At 42.4% G+C, this 14758-nt stretch overlaps 8 non-coding genes across 8 annotated transcripts; all 8 read left to right on the top strand.

Moving 5' to 3' along the window:
• The first annotated feature begins 10932 nt into the window (after window positions 1-10932).
• On the top strand, window positions 10933-11004 carry trnac-gca (transfer RNA cysteine (anticodon GCA)). The gene has a single exon. It is a non-coding gene; the product is annotated as a tRNA-Cys (tRNA).
• A 296-nt stretch (window positions 11005-11300) lies between these two features.
• trnac-gca (transfer RNA cysteine (anticodon GCA)) lies at window positions 11301-11372 on the top strand. Its single transcript has one exon. It is a non-coding gene; the product is annotated as a tRNA-Cys (tRNA).
• Window positions 11373-11653: 281 nt separating this feature from the next.
• Window positions 11654-11725, top strand: trnac-gca (transfer RNA cysteine (anticodon GCA)). The gene has a single exon. It is a non-coding gene; the product is annotated as a tRNA-Cys (tRNA).
• A 296-nt stretch (window positions 11726-12021) lies between these two features.
• Window positions 12022-12093, top strand: trnac-gca (transfer RNA cysteine (anticodon GCA)). Its single transcript has one exon. It is a non-coding gene; the product is annotated as a tRNA-Cys (tRNA).
• A 281-nt stretch (window positions 12094-12374) lies between these two features.
• Window positions 12375-12446, top strand: trnac-gca (transfer RNA cysteine (anticodon GCA)). The gene has a single exon. It is a non-coding gene; the product is annotated as a tRNA-Cys (tRNA).
• A 649-nt stretch (window positions 12447-13095) lies between these two features.
• Window positions 13096-13167, top strand: trnac-gca (transfer RNA cysteine (anticodon GCA)). The gene has a single exon. It is a non-coding gene; the product is annotated as a tRNA-Cys (tRNA).
• Window positions 13168-13463: 296 nt separating this feature from the next.
• trnac-gca (transfer RNA cysteine (anticodon GCA)) lies at window positions 13464-13535 on the top strand. The gene has a single exon. It is a non-coding gene; the product is annotated as a tRNA-Cys (tRNA).
• A 649-nt stretch (window positions 13536-14184) lies between these two features.
• On the top strand, window positions 14185-14256 carry trnac-gca (transfer RNA cysteine (anticodon GCA)). Its single transcript has one exon. It is a non-coding gene; the product is annotated as a tRNA-Cys (tRNA).
• Window positions 14257-14758: the final 502 nt, after the last annotated feature.

The following is a 14758-nucleotide window of genomic DNA, read 5'->3' as shown; positions in this document are numbered from 1 at the left end:
TTGAAACATTTTTTAAAAAGCACACTATGTACTAAAACATTTGGAAATGTACACAAAACAGAATTGGGCTAATCTTGATGCTAACTGATCTTTGACAAAACTTGCCGCTCAAATGAGCTGAACATTTGCCACTCTAGATGCTGTATACAGTGGCATGCCTTCTCCTCTCTCTCACTCATTCACACAAACATACACACTCATTGGCATTTGCCAGCTGAATGAGGTATTTCCTCAAGTCTGGATCATGAGTAGACTGGGTGTCATGGCTCAGACTGGTCATCCTGCGGCCAGACTGGCTATGTGACTGCTGTCGGGTACACCACTTACTGCTCCGCACCCTCCCCCCCCACACACACATAGGTACACAGCTTGTGTATGTGACTCCTGACAGGTTTGCATTTTCGTCTGCATTCACAGCATCACCGAAACTCAAACCTACTTTGCATTCTTTGCATATCGTCTTTCATATTGGACCACTTTACCTATGCAAGTGCATTGCATTGTGAAAATGCAGGATGTTTGCGTTACGCCCCGTCATTCCTGGGTTTTATTCGACTTTTAACTGCTTTTTAATCTATGAACTCACTAAAAAGCATGTCATGAATTGAATTACTGGTGGCCCAGCTGCAAATGTGCTCAGCCTGAAGTAGACTGTGGTCTGGCGTTGGTACTGGTGGTTATGCTGGTGTGTGTGTGTAATCTCTGTGGGAGAGAGGAGTTGCTGTGTCAGGCGTATGAATGGTACGTGGGCTTGGTGTTAACAAGCAGCTCAAAGCCAAGCAGCTCCATGAATAGCTGCCTAATGCTGCGCTGACGAAGGATTGTGTACGTACCCAGTCACTCAGGTTGAATGTACACAAAGAGTCATGGAGATTGGTCCAGGTGGTCAGTGGAGTCGAGTGTACCAAAAACCCAGCACCTTTCTTCATCGTGGGCACTTGAAAACATCTACAGACACTGTTTCACAGACTGATTCACCATCACCAGGTGACCGAGAGTCGTGTCTCACACTCTCTTTGTCGCTCCTTATCATGACTCAGCAGCTCGTCGTCCCCTATACCTGCTTAGCTCCTTCTTATTAGGTGGCCATGTGTCCCTGGCCCATTTGAGCTCAAAGTAATCTACCTGTACTCTTCACATACAGGGCATATACGTGCATGCGTGTACAGCCATTTACTCACATACACTCAAATATATAGTCTTTGATCCATGCAGACACAAAAATACTCACATTCACAGGAGACTACGTCGTTGTGGATTTGTTCCCCAGGTGGCACTTCTGCAGTTGGACGATTTGGGAGTAGCTCAACTGATTTGAAAACATATAAATGCAAAAAAAACAAAAACAGATATTGTCAGCTATAACAGCTGAACACCAAGTGTAAGAGTGTGAGGAAACTTTTAGCAAGCGAGCAGAGAAAAAGTAATAGCTAAATAGTTGGCTAAACCTAGGCTATGGATACATGGTTGATATAGCAACCAGCTAGTCGGTTGAAATAACTAAAAGTGAGGTTGAAATAACTAAAAGTGAGGTTGAAATACATTGCTAATATTCATAACTAAATTATTGAAATATCTAAATGTTATGGATAAAAGGTTGACGAATTAGATAGCTAAAAACGAACAGCAAGCAAGATGGCTGAATTTATTTTGCGAAACGTAATGGCTGAATGTCTGAAATAGCTTAAAGTAATGGGATAAATGGTTGAAACTTCCATCTGAGTGTAATGAGAATGTAAACAAAGTGTCCTTAACATTGACATAATCAATTGTAAGAAAAAACATTGTAACAATATCCACTTTTACACAGTTAATATCCAGTTTATGAAATTCAAATGAACATGCTTGGAACATGACAGGTTGTGTTAATTTCACCTGAAAGGGCTCTGGGGATCCATCTGACTAATAAAGGGTGAGAACCACTGGTCCACAGACCTTTGTACTTGCGTTGCATCACTGCCAGTAAATACACATTTATGTCTTTATGACTGTTGGACATCAGAAATCACATGCTCACAAAGTCTTTGTCAAGCAATGCCGTTTCCCTGCAGAGACAATATAGCGTCACACATTCCTCTCATGGTCGTGGGTGGAAGTTTACTTGTTCAAACCCCTGAGAACATTTACAAAACTATATGAAAGACTTGTAGTATCCCTCCAGAGACCCTGCTGGTCTTTGCTTTCAAACGGGCCAAACTGGTTTGAACCAGTAACACCACGGTCTTTATAAACCTGAATGTTTCTGTAGATTGACAAGGCACTTATTGAGTTTTCTTTTATTTATATAAGGGGCCAAAGTGAAATTATAGCTAAAAATAAATGAAAATGAAATGTATGACGGTATGTTTCTGTCTGATTGTCAATAGAACACAATGAAACAAAAATAAATACTACAGGGAAAATCCCAAAACCTCAACCCCCCCCTACCAGGGTCCTCTGAGCTGTGAAATGAATATGAGTTAACAACATACATAATGTGCTCCAGTTGACCTCTTGTTTGTTATTTCGGTTTTGTAAAGAATGCAAAACTCCATTATTCGCGTGCTGGAGTGAAAACTCATCCCTCTCTCTTTGTGCAGAGGCCATTGATGGGGAGATTTTGCGCTGAATGGAGAGGATAAGTCACTCAGCTGGCCTTGAATGGAGCAGAGCAGATTAAATAGACCATGTGTTATTCCTGATTACACTGGCACTGTCATAAAAGCCCTTTTACGTGATCCTCTGCACAGTTCCATCATTGTCACTGAAACATGACTCATCCTGACGTTTGGTTTTGTGTCACATTGCATTGGTGGATTATGGATTTCGCAGCATCTCTTTTTTCAATGCTTTAATAGTGATTTATTTAACTTAAACTATTTACTTATCATTTTTAAGTTTGTTAAATGACAGCAGATATGTCATAATAAATCTTAATGTCTCTTTTGTGTCACTTAAGGCAATTCCGAATATTTCATCCAAAATTGTTGCAACATTCCACCTTTTGTGGGTGTGTTGTATGGGTGCGTCTTTCAATGTAAGGCTAGCAGCTACATAACAGGAAGTTACGACAACATTTAGAAGCAAAAAAACAACACGCTAGCTCGATAACAGTTCATCTCTCTGTACCGTTAGATCAAGGGTCTGTACTCGGTCCACAAACCACTCATATTCTATTTATTCTCTCATTGTTACCTAATTCAAAGCATCAATCGCCTCTCCTATGTGGATGATGCACATTTCTATGTTGCAGGTCATCATTTGATTGCTCAAAGCTCTCCAATTTATGGTGTGTTCAGACAAATGCTAGATTAATCCAGAGGCGGTGTAGTTGCATACAGGTCTGTCTCTGAGCTGTTACAAGCTGGAGAGTTATGCTTTTCTTACCTCCCTAATTATAAATACAACTAAAAACTTCGGCACTGGGAAACAAAGGTTGGTTCTCTGACACTTTAACTTCAATATATTGTATAGACATGAGCATAAGCCGTGAGCCAATTTCGGATGGTGTACAGTGGAGATCAACAACAGGAAGTACAGAGGGATGAGAGGTGACAAAGGTCCCTTGCTGGATGCGATGTTGCGGTTACATGGAATGTGCGTTACACTGCAGGGAGCCGGTGACGCGTCCACCACGAATAATTTCGACTTAAAAATAGCCAATTTAAGAATAGAGGACTGGGGGCGATGGAATGTGAAAATTCTGTCCAACGGAAATGATTTAACTTTAAACCTTGAACTGAATAACTGCCCCATCATCGGTGCTGGTTTGTGAAGTGCAACTTTTGCAGCACACTCTTTTGCCTCAAGGCATAAAGTTGCGGAGACTGCTGCTGATGTTGCCATTCATCATCCAACTGTAGGGAAGAAGAATGCAGTCACATTGCAACATATATCTTCACAGTGTACGTGACATGTGTGTTGCTATCCAAGCATCAAACCTGTTTGTTAAGAGGACTGTAGAGGACAAGCGTTTCGGTGCCAACCGCCTTGGCAGTCGACACATCAACACCATTCCCTTTGGGCCCAAACAGACACTAGATTAATCGCTGGATTGAAAAAGAGCTAAATCTCCAAAGAAGAGAAGTTGCCAAGGTGGATACAGCGCCTCAAAGGGCTCCCGATGTTAGACAACAGCGGCTTACTTCCTGTTATATCGGTGTCCCGACTCTTCCTTATTCCTTGCCAAATTAATGGATTTGAGATGGCCGACTAATAGGATTGTGCCAGGCTGCAGATACGCCAACGTTAGGACGGAGAGGAGAGGAGGAGGTGAGACAGGGGCTAAGATAAGGAAGGAAAGGAGATGAATGAAGAAAGGAGAGAAAGGAAAACACAAGGACAGAAAAAACAAAGAGGAAGATGGGAGACATTTGATGGCAAGGCAAGAACAGGAAGGAGGAGAGAAGAGAAGGAGAGAAGAAAAGATGGAAATAAAAGAAGGGATGAGCAGAAAAGACGGGACAGATTCAGACGATGGGGAAAGGATAGAGCATAGAGAAAATGGGGTTTGATCAGTGTGGGAAAAATCACGTACACTTCCCCTTCTCTTACCCTTGCCCCCTCTAGATGAATAATCAAGAGAGTGATGTGTGGAGGCTCACGTAGTCTCAACATGACAGAGAGAAGAAAAACAAAAAAAACAAGGGGGATCTCCTTTCAGCTCTGTACAGAACAGGAACAGCTCCATACAGCACCCCAGATGGAGCATCCGGCCGGTAGTGGCCAGACCGTGGAATAACAACTTCCGGGTGTATCACAGGATGCCATTGGACCCAAAAAAGACCCTTTCCCATAGACTTGCATTGGAAAAGAGTCTATCAAATCATAAAAGCTTAATAGCCTAATCCTGAATTAATTATAGGCATAATGAACTGCGGCTGGGAGGCGGGGTTAAAGGAGTTAAAGGAAATGCTAGTGCGCTTGCTCTGTGGGCCTCATGGATGCCGAATATCCGGATAATTTTACGCCCAGCATTAGATCATTTTGGCTTCATTTTGGCATCATTTAGTTGCTGCACTCAGAAGGAACCAAGCCAGCAACAACATCTTTATGGGCTTATCAATATTGCTCCAGAAACAGCTATTATACTACATGGACTCAGAGTGAGGCATCTGGCGCCAGAGCAACCTCCTGCTGCTCGTGCATATTTCAGTCCGATCGTGAATACATGTTACCCAAGCAATGAGATAATTTCTGCCTCTGAGAATGTTTGCATAGCTAAAGGTATAATTGGTGTTGACATTCCACTATGTTTTTTTATATAAAAAATATTGATGAACTTTGACCTTGTGGCCCAGCTTTAACCTCCTCCGTCCCACACTTTGCACAAGGTTTCACTTATCCTCTTCACTACTCAAAGTACGCATGCATGTGTTTGTGGTGATGTCATCTCTGGGAAAGATGCTGGAAAAGTACCACCTCAACCGAAAAGGATCATCGGATTGTCTGGCATGTGAGTCAAAGTGAGTGTACACTAAATGTGGGTGCTAATTTGTGTGTAGAATGGACTCGCTGTGTGCTGAGTGAAAGGAATGATCTGAATTTGCCACTGTTGGTGACCCAGACGGTTTCCTCAGTGCACCAAGAGTTCACTGGTTCTAAGTGGCCTCCAGCTATTGTGTTTGTATCTGTGTGTGTGTTGTATTCTAGTAGCAAAGTGCAGGAGGAGGCCAAGTCCATGGATCACGTGACATGCAGGTTCAACACAATAACAATTTCACAACCAGATACTAAAGCACAATGTTTAATGACATTTGCACTTTTACCTGTCACGCAAGTTTGATTGGGGTTTCATTGAGATGACACTTCAATATCACAGTCATGCAAAACTGCACAGTGGCGTTAGAGCAGAATTCAACATTTCGTGTCACCTTGAGCTGCCAAACCTTTCCTCTAACCCAACCTATAAATACAGAGGGTGAGGAGCACCCTGGGGTGAGGCAGATTGGCGGTGAACTGCCTTTTGTCACAGGTCCAAAGCACCCATGGAGCCAACTGTACGACCGGGTTGCTCTGTGTACCAACAACTGCTCGCATTTTACACTTCCTGTCATTAGTGGTAGTTAGCATAGCTGGTGAGCATTCAATAGGTACATAAACATTTCAAGAAGCCCCGGTGATATGACTACAGAGCATTGACCGCTGACCCTGACGTCATCTGTTCTACAAACTTTACTTCTGAGACTCTGACTGTTGTCGTCCTGAGACACTTGCTTTGAATAAACTGTAATAAACTTCCCTATTTAAAAAGAATAAATAAAAAGTTTTCACCCCTGGACACAAGTACCACATAAATCATAACCAAACAGGGTGATGCATACAATGTCCTTGAAGTTCTACTTGATCCATCCAACCAATTCAACCATTTAGTTTTCATCCGTCACTTTTAGCTTCCTATTTCAACTCTTTATAACTTACTTTAAGCAATGTATTTAAGTTTAGTTCATCTATCACTTTTAGCTAACTATTTCAGCAGGTTATAAACTACTTGTATACAAGCTCAACCATATATCCATTATACCTTTAGCAAATTATCTCGACTTTTCTGCTCGCTTGCTAACTAGATTTCATACTCTCCCAATCACACAATTTTTTCAATTTAGTTGAGCTACTCCACAACCTTTCCATGTTCCCCTGGCAGCTACAGAAGTACCCCTCTGCAGTACCCCTCGTTGGGCATTGCACATGGCTGTGCACCACAAGGGTTCAGGATGAGTCAAACTCTTGTTTATGAAATAAAATCACATCCACGACCTACTGAACATGCTCCTTGCATTAAGCACACAGCACGAGGATCAATTACTAACATCTACTAGCCTGGAATGTTAACGAGACTAAGCTGAGTGCACTGTACTCAGAACTAACAAATGATTTCAAATTCTATCGAGGAGTCAGTGGAGGTCCACAGAGCGAGCAGCATCATCAGGGTCAGAAATGCTTCAGTGTGAGAACACTCTGTGATTTGAAAAAATGTAATTTCTCATGTCCGACGGCCACAACACCCAACTTGACCTCCAGGTTGTTGTCGCTGCCTGCGTCAGAGGTAGAAATCCCCAAACAACAAGTCACTTCTGCAAATATAAACTCTCAGCGTGATCTTTGCTCAGCTTCCCGGCCACTTATCACCCCCTGTCTACCTGAGAAAATATCACGAGTTCAACCTTCAAACGAAACCAAAGCTAACCGTGTCCGCTGTGCCGTGTGTGGCTTTGTTGTGCCATGTGTGGCTTTGTTAAGCCGTTCATTGATGTCAAACTCCTCCGGCATCAAAGCAGGTGAATCTTTCCGTGAAACGTTTAACCTCTCTGATCCTCATTCAGCTGTAGGGCAGCTCTAATGGTCTTACCTGGGATCCTTTACAAACCTGCTCCCTGTCTGCATTTCTCTGGTTCATCACCTCAACCATCCTTGACACTGACAAGTTAAGTATCCTCTAACATATGAATGTATCCCCATTTCTATCCCCAGACCACAGTGATTTATCCTGTATCTGGTTGCTTTGGTGATTGATTTGTTTTGGTATTAGCCATCAAAGAAAAAACAAACTTCAGTCAAACCTCTCACCCTGCAAGGTGACATCAGGTTTGTCCTTGACTCTGCACTTAACTGCTCCTTAATCCATGAGAGCAGCGTGTGACAGCAGGTCTAACGCTGAACATATCATGACGGTATCTGCTCTTAGCTGCTGTGTATCCTCTTAGCTGATAGGATGCATGGCCCACTGACATAACCCTGATGATGCATGTATGATGCATTAAGTGCAACGCACCGCACGGCTCATCATGTGCATCTGACATTGAGCTTTAATTCTTTATGCTGCAAAAAAATATTCCTTCTGACATTTCTGTGCAATTTGCAGACTTATCAAAATATAGAAATGACCATGATAACTTGGAAATACATCTTCTTTTGAGGAAAGAGTCCAAGTGCAGCAGAGCAGTGTCTTCATAAGCGTACCATACAAGCCAAGCAATCTCTTAAACTGTCTGTCTAATAACTCTGTTGTCGACATTGTGTTCTGCTTATTGACTGCATCTCTGTCCAGTCCAGGGCTGCATACCTCTGGAAAGCAGATAATTGATTTTATAAGCAGTTGTATTAATTATTCGATTGTTGACTTTTAGCAGATCTTATGTATAGTGTGCATAGATCAGAGGAAAATATAAGAAAATGATTGACCTGTAATACAATTTATTAACATCTAACATATCTTAATAAAATAGTCTGTGTTAGTGTTGCAGTCTTGATCCTAGTGTTCGTGTTGTGGTACAGTGTTCTATGACGCAGCAGCTGAAAAGACAGAAGCACATTCAATAGATAACCACACTGTCTACTGTACCAGCAGATTAAACTACACCATAGGTGCACATGCTGTCTGTGACCCCACTCATCTTTGTGTGTCCGTCTTGAGGAGGGGGTCATGGGTAATCTGTCCGTCTGGTGGTCTGTCTGTGATGACATCAGTGCGTCCTGTTAAATTCAGTCATTTTATCTGACCGGAAAGCTGTTCCGCACATTCGCTCATATAGATTAAAATCAGATAACATGGAAAAAAACACCACTCACACACACACATAAACCAGCATGACTCACTTTCACTGACCACTCAGATGAGTGACTCAGATACTCATCTAATAAAAAGGAAAATCAAGTGTTCCCCCTTGCTTCCCATGAATTGATATGAAGGGAAAGTGTGCCCTTTTCAGGCAACAGAGTGTAAATACCAATGATGCTGACCCAGTGAAAGGTTCTGACTTGCATTAGAAACTGTGCTGCAAACGTCGCTAATCCACCGATATCAGCATTGAGAGATCACAAAAATCCTAACCAGATGCTACAGCTTATTCATAGCAATAAAAACAAAATGCCAACACTAACATTTACAGCATCTTGTTCTAATTGTTGGGATGTGGGCCATTCATGAGTCCAACAAAGTTTTAACATGATTTAGTCGCTTGATTTTCTGCTGCTCTTACAATGTGAAGATTATTTTTACCACATTGCAGGTCAAAAGTGGCTGCAATGACGGTTTAAGCCAGGGGTGTCCAAACTTTTTTCAAAGAGGGCCAGATTTGATAATGTGAAAATGCCCAAGGGTCAACAGTCCCTGCTGACATTATTTTAAACAATACAAGTAGCCTTGTAGATAAAACGGGGATGAATTTATATCATTGTATAAAGAGAGTGACATGAGAAGATCAATCTCATGTCTGTAAGTTAAATCAGCTATAATCACTCTTTTAAAGTGATTAGTGACTCGTCTAAAACATTTAAAAAAGGAATAACTTCAATAGAATCATTCTATACACTGTAGCTTCTTTACATTCTATTAGAATGTAAAGAAGTTACATTCTGATACAATGTAACTTATTTACATTCTATTAGAATGTAAAGAAGCTACATTGTTGCCTTTTCTTTTCTTCCCACAAGAACGTAATTTTGTCAGGTTGATAAAAAAAAATGTCACTTTACTTCCTGACATTGTTATTTTACCACAGGGGTGTCCAAACTTTTTTCAAAGAGGGCCAGATTTGATAATGTGAAAATGCCCAAGGGTCAACAGTCCCTGCTGACATTATTTTAAACAATACAAGTAGCCTATACATACATTGTTATTTAATCATTTTATTTTCAATGACAGCAAATAGCAATGTAACTAAATGTAAGCATTCATGTATGAACACATCTCAACAACTATTCTGCCTTTCTTTCACATCTTGAAAGTCAGATAACACAAAGAACAAGCCATCTAAAAGCTAATTACATAGAAACCATCAATATTCTCACCTCAAGACCATCTTAAATATGACTTAGTGAGGGTAATGAAAAGTTGTCTAACATTTAAGTTCAACACACATGAAACAGGCTAACAAAACAAATCAAGTTGTCTCTTAGTATCTGATGATAGCTCTTCAGTGTTACGAGCCAGGCAAACATTAGCAAACTCGGTCTTCTTCTCGGGGAAATTATGTTTTCTGCTATTTTCATAACACAGTCTTTGATAAACTCACCTTTCGTAAAAGGTTTGTCATGTTTAGCAATTCCCATGGCCACTTGGTAGCTTACTTTGATGATGTTTTCATGTGAAAAGGACCGCTGCTGTGTGGCCAAGTTATCTTGGAGTTGCTTCACTTTTCTAGCACGGTCGCTCTCTGATAGCTTGTTGTAGCATTAGCATGTTTGGTCTCGTAGTGTCTCTTTACATTATATTCCTTAAACAAGGAAACAGTCTCATGACAAATTAGGCAGACACAGTTGTTTCGGTTTTCGGTGAAAAAAATGTTGCGATCTCCACCTTTTTTGGAAGCAGCGGCCCTCATTATCGACTTTCCTTTTGTTACTTGCCGTAACATGACAGGTCAAGGGTCAGAGCCAATTTCAAACAGCCAGACAGTTATAGAGTGGTGCTGCCACCATGAGGTAAAAAGAGGAATTGCATGTTGAATTTGTATGATTTATTCATTCCGTTTTGACTGTGCTGGCGGGCCATAAATAATGCATTTTAAGACAGAAGGTGCGGGCCATATAAAATCTGACCTCTGGCCGTGATTGGCCCGCGGGCCGGACTTTGGACATGCCTGGTCTAAGCCATCACCATTACGGTCTACGCCAGGGGTCGCCAATTGGCGGACCGCGGTCCGGATCCGGACCCAGACGCCGTTGTATCCGGACCCAGGACCTAAAATCGATTTTATTTTGACAGAGCGCTTCTATTTTAACCGGCGCAGCTTTTTCAGCCTTTACGGCACTTGTTCAGCGGTGCAGTAAACGCACCGACCAATGCGTTGTAAATCACATCACGTGATCACGTGCGATGACGGTCTACGCCATCACCATTACGGTCTACGCCATCACCAGGACATTCCACCGCAGGTGCAGACTGCCTCCAGCAGAGCCACCCGTCTGTAGTCCAACAGAGTGGCCCACAGACTGAATTTATCAAACACAATTGGGGGTATAGCTCAGTGGTAGAGCATTTGACTGCAGATCAAGAGGTCCCCAGTTCAACTCTGGGTGCCCCCTCTTCAGATATTAGAGGTTTCGGAAACACTAGTCTTTATAAAAGTGGCTGATTCCCAGTTTCAAAAAGCTCATCTCTCCCTTGTTCAAAAAGGAAAACACTATTCCCTTAAGATTTTATTCTAGCTGTTTTATGTTGGACAAAAACAAATTTTACCACATTGCAGGGCAAAAGTAGCTGCGATGACGGTTTACGCCATCACCAGTACATTCCACCGCAGGTGCAGAATGCCTCCAGCAGAGCCACCCGTCTGTAGTCCAACAGAGTGGCCCGCAGACTGAATTTATCAAACAGAATTGGGGGTATAGCTCAGTGGTAGAGCATTTGACTGCAGATCAAGAGGTCCCCAGTTCAACTCTGGGTGCCCCCTCTACAGATATTAGAAGTTTCAGAAGCACTAGTCTTTATGGAAGTGGTTGATTCCCAGTTTCAACATGTTCAAAAAGGAAAACAATATTCCCCTAAGCTTTTATTCTAGCTGTTTTATGTTGGACAAAAACAACTTTTACCACATTGCAGGGCAAAAGTAGCTGCGATGACGGTTTACGCCATCACCAGTACATTCCATCGCAGTTGCAGACTGCCTCCAGCAGAGCCACCCGTCTGTAGTCCAACAGAGTTGCCAGCAGACTGAACTTATCAAAACTAGTTGGGGGTATAGCTCAGTGGTAGAGCATTTGACTGCAGATCAAGAGGTCCCCAGTTCAACTCTGGGTGCCCCCTCTTCAGATATGAGAAGTTTCAGAAGCACTAGTCTTTATAAAAGTGGCTGATACCCAGTTTCAAAAAGCTCATCTTTCCCTTGTTCAAAAAGGAAAACACTATTGCCTTAAGATTTTATTCTAGCTGTTTTATTTCGGACAAAAACAACTTTTACCACATTGCAGGTCAAAGGTGGCTGCAATGACAGTCTACTCTGTCAACATTCCATTCCATCGCAGTTGCAGACTGCCTCCAGCAGAGCCACCCGTCTGTAGTCCAACAGAGTGGCCAGCAGACTGAACTTATCAGAACTAGTTGGGGGTATAGCTCAGTGGTAGAGCATTTGACTGCAGATCAAGAGGTCACCAGTTCAACTCTGGGTGCCCCCTCTACAGATATTAGAAGTTTCAGAAGCACTAGTCTTTATGGAAGTGGTTGATTCCCTGTTTCAACATGTTCAAAAAGGAAAACAATATTCCCCTAAGCTTTTATTCTAGCTGTTTTATGTTGGAGAAAAACAACTTTTACCACATTGCAGGGCAAAAGTAGCTGCGATGACGGTTTACGCCATCACCAGTACATTCCACCGCAGGTGCAGACTGCCTCCAGCAGAGCCACCCGTCTGTAGTCCAACAGAGTGGCCCGCAGACTGAACATATCAAAAACAATTGGGGGTATAGCTCAGTGGTAGAGCATTTGACTGCAGATCAAGAGGTCCCCAGTTCAACTCTGGGTGCCCCCTCTACAGATATTAGAAGTTTCAGAAGCACTAGTCTTTATAAAAGTGGCTGATTCCCAGTTTCAAAAAGCTCATCTTTCCCTTGTTTAAAAAGGAAAACACTATTGCCTTAAGATTTTATTCTAGCTGTTTTATTTCGGACAAAAACAACTTTTACCACATTGCAGGTCAAAAGTGGCTGCAATGACAGTCTACTCTGTCAACATTCCATTCCATCGCAGTTGCAGACTGCCTCCAGCAGAGCCACCCGTCTGTAGTCCAACAGAGTGGCCAGCAGACTGAACTTATCAAAACTAGTTGGGGGTATAGCTCAGTGGTAGAGCATTTGACTGCAGATCAAGAGGTCACCAGTTCAACTCTGGGTGCTCCCTCTACAGATATTAGAAGTTTCAGAAGCACTAGTCTTTATGGAAGTGGTTGATTCCCTGTTTCAACATGTTCAAAAAGGAAAACAATATTCCCCTAAGCTTTTATTCTAGCTGTTTTATGTTGGAGAAAAACAACTTTTACCACATTGCAGGGCAAAAGTAGCTGCGATGACGGTTTACGCCATCACCAGTACATTCCACCGCAGGTGCAGACTGCCTCCAGCAGAGCCACCCGTCTGTAGTCCAACAGAGTGGCCCGCAGACTGAACATATCAAAAACAATTGGGGGTATAGCTCAGTGGTAGAGCATTTGACTGCAGATCAAGAGGTCCCCAGTTCAACTCTGGGTGCCCCCTCTACAGATATTAGAAGTTTCAGAAGCACTAGTCTTTATAAAAGTGGCTGATTCCCAGTTTCAAAAAGCTCATCTTTCCCTTGTTTAAAAAGGAAAACACTATTGCCTTAAGATTTTATTCTAGCTGTTTTATTTCGGACAAAAACAACTTTTACCACATTGCAGGTCAAAAGTGGCTGCAATGACAGTCTACTCTGTCAACATTCCATTCCATCGCAGTTGCAGACTGCCTCCAGCAGAGCCACCCGTCTGTAGTCCAACAGAGTGGCCAGCAGACTGAACTTATCAGAACTAGTTGGGGGTATAGCTCAGTGGTAGAGCATTTGACTGCAGATCAAGAGGTCCCCAGTTCAACTCTGGGTGCCCCCTCTACAGATATTAGAAGTTTCAGAAGCACTAGTCTTTATGGAAGTGGTTGATTCCCTGTTTCAACATGTTCAAAAAGGAAAACAATATTCCCCTAAGCTTTTATTCTAGCTGTTTTATGTTGGACAAAAACAACTTTTACCACATTGCAGGCCAAAAGTGGTTGCAATGACAGTTTACGCCATCACCAGTACATTCCACCGCAGGTGCAGACTTCCTCCAGCAGAGCCACCCATCTGTAGTCCAACAGAGTGGCCCACAGACTGAACTTATCAAAAATAATTGGGGGTATACCTCAGCGGTAGAGCATTTGACTGCAGATCAAGAGGTCCCCAGTTCAACTCTGGGTGCCCCCTCTTCAGATATGAGAAGTTTCAGAAGCACTAGTCTTTATAAAAGTGGCTGATACCCAGTTTCAAAAAGCTCATCTTTCCCTTGTTCAAAAAGGAAAACACTATTGCCTTAAGATTTTATTCTAGCTGTTTTATTTCGGACAAAAACAACTTTTACCACATTGCAGGTCAAAGGTGGCTGCAATGACAGTCTACTCTGTCAACATTCCATTCCATCGCAGTTGCAGACTGCCTCCAGCAGAGCCACCCGTCTGTCGTCCAACAGAGTGGCCAGCAGACTGAACTTATCAGAACTAGTTGGGGGTATAGCTCAGTGGTAGAGCATTTGACTGCAGATCAAGAGGTCCCCAGTTCAACTCTGGGTGCCCCCTCTACAGATATTAGAAGTTTCAGAAGCACTAGTCTTTATGGAAGTGGTTGATTCCCTGTTTCAACATGTTCAAAAAGGAAAACAATATTCCCCTAAGCTTTTATTCTAGCTGTTTTATGTTGGACAAAAACAACTTTTACCACATTGCAGGCCAAAAGTGGTTGCAATGACAGTTTACGCCATCACCAGTACATTCCACCGCAGGTGCAGACTTCCTCCAGCAGAGCCACCCATCTGTAGTCCAACAGAGTGGCCCACAGACTGAACTTATCAAAAATAATTGGGGGTATACCTCAGCGGTAGAGCATTTGACTGCAGATCAAGAGGTCCCCAGTTCAACTCTGGGTGCCCCCTCTTCAGATATGAGAAGTTTCAGAAGCACTAGTCTTTATAAAAGTGGCTGATACCCAGTTTCAAAAAGCTCATCTTTCCCTTGTTCAAAAAGGAAAACACTATTGCCTTAAGATTTTATTCTAGCTGTTTTATTTCGGACAAAAACAACT

Source organism: Anarhichas minor, unplaced genomic scaffold (genome assembly GCF_050575085.1).
Source record: "Anarhichas minor isolate MPS153535 unplaced genomic scaffold, ASM5057508v1 ptg000055l, whole genome shotgun sequence".
In the NCBI taxonomy this organism is placed as follows: Eukaryota; Metazoa; Chordata; class Actinopteri; order Perciformes; family Anarhichadidae; genus Anarhichas; species Anarhichas minor.
Note: the sequence above shows the minus strand (reverse complement) of the source record. Positions and strands in the feature narration are given on the sequence as shown.